The sequence below is a fragment of the Enhydra lutris genome, unplaced genomic scaffold (assembly GCF_002288905.1).
Source record: "Enhydra lutris kenyoni isolate GAN:26980312 unplaced genomic scaffold, ASM228890v2 scaffoldscaffold50, whole genome shotgun sequence".
Classification (NCBI taxonomy): Eukaryota; Metazoa; Chordata; class Mammalia; order Carnivora; family Mustelidae; genus Enhydra; species Enhydra lutris.
Genome location: NW_019154134.1, coordinates 9,473,486 through 9,479,549, shown reverse-complemented (window position 1 = coordinate 9,479,549; position 6,064 = coordinate 9,473,486). Strand labels below are relative to the sequence as shown.

At 42.3% G+C, this 6,064-nt stretch overlaps 1 protein-coding gene across 1 annotated transcript in view; it reads right to left on the bottom strand.

Annotated features, from left to right (window-relative positions):
- Positions 1–6,064, bottom strand: part of LOC111156921 (RAB3C, member RAS oncogene family) — a 290,933-nt gene that overhangs the window by 72,937 nt on the left and 211,932 nt on the right. The gene's annotated exons all lie outside the window — the stretch shown is intronic.

Below are 6,064 nucleotides of genomic sequence, written 5' to 3'. Positions count from 1 at the left end.
ACAGAGAGAGAGAGAGATCACAAGGAGGCAGAGAGGCAGGCAGAGAGAGAGAGGGAAGCAGGCTCCCCACTGAGCAGAGAGCCCGATGCGGGGCTCGATCCCAGGACCCTGGGATCATGACCTGAGCCGAAGGCAGAGGCTTTAACCCACTGAGCCACCCAGGCGCCCCAGACATTTTTTGTTTTTCAGTAGAACTCTTATTGAGGGAGTGGTATTTTTCAGATTCAGTAACAGCATGCTGGCCATTTTCCTAGGGGGCCACAAGGTCTAGGACTAGGTGGAAAAGATTTAAACTTTCCAATTTCCTTTCTACGGTGTACCAGAAGTTTCAATATCTTTTCATCACTAAATGTACCCCAGATGATCCGATTTTTACTTAGTCCCTTTTTCCTCCTCATAACCTAAAACTGAAGAATTGGCTGCTTGAATTCTTCCTTCTTAGGGTAATTACGATAGTTAGCATTTACTGAGCACTTACTATGTGTTAGGAGCTTATAAAAGGATTTTTCACATTTGATCTCATTTAATACTCAAAACAATGCTGTGACATGGGACTCATGTTATCTCCACTTCACAGCCAAGTAAAATGAGGCAAAGGAAGTTTAATAATCTCACCTAGGAATGCACAGCTAGTCAGGGGAGGTGTAGGAGTACAAGCCGAGGGGATTCAGCTCAAGAGCCAACACCTTTCACGTCTATGTTGTTCAGTCTAGAAGACCAGATATTCCCTCTCTTTCCTTTTTTTTTTTTTTAAAGATTTTATTTATTTGGCAGAGAGAGAGATCACAAGCAGGCAGAGAATCAGGCAGAGAGAGGGGGAAGCAGGCTCCCCACTGAGCAGAGAGCCAGATGCAGGGCTCGATCCCAGGACCCTGAGATCATGACCTGAGCTGAAGGCAGAGGCTCAACCCACTGAGCCACCAGGTGCTCCTTCCCTCTCTTTCCTAATACATTTTCCCTCCTTCCCTTACAATAATTCTGCTGGATGGGAATCCATCTATGGTCACATTTCTTAAAGTGACAGAAAAAAATAACAAAGCAGTCCAACAACATTTTTAATAGAAATTCAAAGACTTGTATTGAAAAAACCAGGACCCTGGTCACGTTTGGACCTCATATTTATAAACACAGTCTCCTTGTACCTTCTGTCCACCATCCTTTCCACACTCTGTCATGACGGTGGAGGCTGTCTTTGTTCAGGGTGGTGGACTCTGCACTGCTCCCCATCTGCTATTCTTGCCTTTGCCTACCCAGGCTGAACACTTCCATTACCTTTCCAGGAGTATCTCTTGCTATTCCTCTGCTCTCGAGTTATTCACTTTCTTAAACAAGCCCAACCTTGCATTGGGGTAACCTTTCCTAGGTTCTGTGCCTAGAATACCATCTCTTCCTTTGCATATGCCAAGTCTGTCTGTCTTTCAACTCCCAGATCAAGTTCCAACTTCAAGTGATAACTTCCTTTTTTCTTGGTTCTTACAGCACTGGCTAGCTCCAGTGTTCATTTGGCTCCTAATTCTATGGGATATTATTTGGTAGTGTTATAAAAGCATTATACAGGAGGATTTCTGTTCTGAGTTATGGAGTTGCATTCTAGAAAATATAAGGAGTGTCTTAGACTTCCTTTTGTTCTCCCAAGTATTTAACAGTAACCAGCAAGGATTTAGCAAATGACTGAATAGGGGAAGGGAGGGAGAGCTGAATGGGAAGTCATCAGAGAGGGAGACAAATCATGAGAGACTCTGGACTATAAGAAACAAACTGAGGGTTGCTGGAGGGGAGGGAGGTGGGAGGGTGGGGGAAACTGGGTGACTGGACACTAAGGAGGGCATGTGACGTGATGAGACCTGGGTGTTATATGCAACTGATAAATTACTGAACTCGACATCTGAAACTAATGATGTGCTAAATGTTGGCTAGTTGAATTAAAAAAAGAAAAAAAGAATAAATGAAAAAGTAAATGAGTAGAGCTTGGTGAAAACATCCTCTACCACTGCAATCTCTACTATTCACAAGAGACAGGGAACACCCCCTGTAGGGAATGGATGCTGTGGTGAAAAGCTGGGGAATGACCAAACAAACACATTATCTTAAGGCCTCTGTCAGCACCCAAACAGGATACAAATATTTTAATTTCAACCCTTTTGCTAAAGAAGTCACAGTTTATCTATTGTAGGTGTCCTTTTCAGTAGAAGGGAATGTTATTTTGAGAACTCGCGTAAGAATTCAGGCTCTGAACAAACACTGTGAAGCAAACACACACTCACGCACACCCACCACTGTGTACAGCTCATTTTTTTTTTCTGCTGCTGCCATTTAGGCGAAACCAGCTTTAAATTAACATTCTTCCCTAAATTACTCTTTATCGCTAATAAGGTGCTAAAGATCTGTTAGCAACGGTGGCTGAATAACACAAAAGTCTCTTTGGGGGTAAGAGGGCACCTGGGAAGTCAGGGGATTTCTGTGCAGCCTTGTGTCTCCTTCCTAAACCTTCCCTAGTTGGGAATTTGCCTCAGAAGGAAAAAAATACAGATGGAGCATGAACAGTTCCTGTGGATTCTAGAAGATCAGAAGCCTGGGGGAGGTAAGAGGAGAGTAAAGTACGCAAGAAAAAGGAAAATTTTAATTGAAAACCCTGATTAAAATCGTCATGGCTCCTGGCACTTGAATCCAGAGGAAGACAAGAAAAACGACTGGCCAATTGCTTTTTGCCATCTGTCCTGGAAACAAAAGGAAAAAAAAAGAAAACCACATTGGTCATATGAAGATATGTCACCAGTAAATTCTGTCAAAGAAATCCACGTAAGATAACTGGATTTAGAAAAAGAACAATTAGGTGATAAGAATTTCATATTTTTTTCCAAACCCAGAGAACAGGCTGAATTCCTTTAAAGCTCACAGTTGTGGACACTTTATTTTTCTGGTCCCCTAAGCTGTTTTTTATTGAGAATTTACGCTTTCCAACTTCACTGGACAATAGGTCACCTCACTGGAGACCATGTAGCAGATAGGGCACTAATAAAGTTCCAGATCATTTGTGGAAGGCAAACTGGTGCTGAGAAAACAGCCTGGTGGACATCAGAGTCTGCTCGGAGTTTTACAGTGTGTGATTTGTTTTTTTTCCTTAATTTTATTTATTTGACAGTGAGAGATAGAAAGAGGGAGAGTGAGAGCACAAGCAGGGGGAGCAGCAGGCAGAGGGAGAAGCAGGCTTCCTGCTGAGCCACCGAGGTGCCCCAGGGGTTTTTTTTGTTTTTGCTTTTTTTAAATATTTTATTTATTTATTTGACAGAGAGACACAGCCAGAGAGGGAACACAAGCAGGGGGAGTGGGAGAGAGGGAAGCAGGCTTCCCAAGGAGCAGGGAGCCCGATGTGGGGCTCAATCCCAGGACTCCAGGATTATGACCTGAGCTGAAGGCTGACGCTTAATGATTGAGCCACCCAGGCGCCCCCTCCTCCCAGAGTTGGCTTTTAATAAAATTAATTTACTCCTGATAGTGAACAGCAGCGGTTTATCTGGTAAGTCTTGCACACCTCAGTGGCTGCTCACTTATATGGATACCAAAAGCCACATTTTACTTTTGACAGTCTGATATTAAAATGAAAAGGCATTTATAATCTCATCAGAAAACCCCCAAACATAAACCTTTTGCCTAATGCAGTAAACTTGTTTCACATTAACCATATTTCCCCAAAATGGAGCTCGCCTGCCTAACGCTTCTAGCACAATCGAAGAGGCTGGAGAAGACAAAGGCACCACCTAGAAGCTAGCCCACTCTGACCAGAGTTAATACAAGAAAACTTGATTACAGAGTTGACACTTCAGTATTGTTTAAGCAACACTTTATTGTGACAGCTCTTTATTAAATGGACAGAAAAGTCTATTTGATTTTTTCTGGGAGAGCTCAATTGCATATTATCATGATCCTCTTAAAACCAGATCTTGGTTACAGAGACTCCCTTAATTGTGAGAATGGCAAGTCTGGCAGTAGATGGCTACTGGCTGCTTCCCAGTTGGGTTTCCTCTCCTCAAGACAGGGCCGCCAGCTAGAGACACCATTTCCCAGCCTCCTCACAACCAGACATGGCTAACCGCCTGTGATGGTTCATTTTCTGTGGTAACTTGACTGGGCCAAAGGAAGCCCAGATAGCAGTTAAGTATTACTTCTGGGCATTTCCAAAAGAGATTCACATTTGAAGTGGTGCACTGAGTAAGACAGATGGTCCTCCCCAGTTGAGGGCCTTCATAGAACCGAAGGATGGAGAAAGGTTGAGTTTTCTTTTCTGCCTTGGAGGGTGACTAGGAACACAGATTTTCTCCTGCCTTGGCACACCTGGTTCCCAGGCCTGCAGACCAGGGTGAAGCCCTATACTACCCATTCTATAGGTTTCAGCCTCTCCAACTCTACCACTGGCTATCCTTGGTCTCCCACTTGCAGAGCACACAACATAGGACTTCTCAGTCTCCATCATCATGTGAGCAGATTCCTTGTCATCAATCTTTCTAGATGTATCTGTATAGAATACATAGCCTAGTTGTTCTATTTCTCTGGAGAACATTATTACAGTGACTAAACTCTGGTCAATAGAATGAGAGAATGGGTAAGGACAGCTTCTGTCCTTCCTTGGAAGGCAAGTATTTGCCCTGGACCATCTCACATGCCCTATCTTGTAGTAACGTGGCTCAGGCTAAGACCTGGCTTCCACCATGCAGAGCAGGTTAATGACCCAGTGAAGACCTTGGCAAACATGGCTGTCCTTCCAGCTTAGTCCGGTCAGGTTATTAAAGGAGACTGAAAGTGGCATCTTACCTATTTTAGATTTGTATCTTAGGGTCTTTTTGTTATAGCAGCTTAGCCTTTAGATGACCTAACAGCCAATTTTTGTTTCAACTTGTGTAAATTACATGCACCCACCTACTGTGGTATCCCTCTCTTGAAAAGACTCTGAGTCCTTTGTGCAGTTTCTAAGCCCAGTCAGAGAGCTGGAAAATACTTTTCAAGCCCTATTTTTCAGCAGCTGATGGAATCAAGTCATTCATTTTAAGAGCTGCAATTTCTGAGATGTACCAGTCCAGTTATACACTTTCCTACATCAGCAGCCATGGTCATTAGGTATAAGCTAACATTTCTTCCTGTGAACTTGGCATCGTGAAGTTTCTGCATGATTTTCTTGTCCTTTGGGAGTGAGCACACAAAACTATTGTGCTATACATGCACTCTCTCTTATGCACAAACGCTAAAGAAACCCAGCTGAGTGCTTTTTTGTCTTCCCTTTGAAACTGGAATTAATGTGTGCTAGTCCATTAGTAAGGAATATGGGTTCTGTTACAAATGGGGGAAAAAACTGTCATTCTAAATGTAGTTTCTAGATTTATGAAGATGACAATTAAAAATCGTAAACATTTAAGGTATATGATTAGAGGTTTGATATACACTTGACAATTGAACCACGAGTTCTAACTGCACAGGTCCACTTAGACACAGGTTCTTTCTTTCTCCTTCCTTCCCTCCTAAACACACTGGAGTACTACAAATATATTTTCTGTTCCTTATGATTTTCTTACTAATATTTTCTCTTCTTCAGTTTACTTTATTCTAAGAATACAGTATATACTACAACATACAAAATGTGTTAATTGACTGTTGCCAAAAGCAGGCTACTGGTAAATTTGGGGGACTCAAAAGTTATACGTAGATTTTCACCTGTGTGGTAAACTTGGTGCCCTTAACTCTGGGATCATTCAAGGGTCAGCTATACATATACCTTGTGGAATATTCATCACAAACAAGCTATTAAGTCCATCATCTCCTACACTTACCTTTTGCATTTTCTTTTTCTTACTGAGCACTTAGGATCTTCCCTCATAGCAAATTTCAATTACACAATTAACTACTGTCACATTTTTTGTACAGTCGTACCTCATTTTATTGTTTCAGTTTATTGTGCTTCAGAGGTACTGCATTTTCACAAACTGAAGGTCTATAGCAACTGTGTGTTGACCAAGTCTATCAGCGCCATTTTACTAACAACATTTGTTCACTTCAAGTCTGTGTCACATGTTGG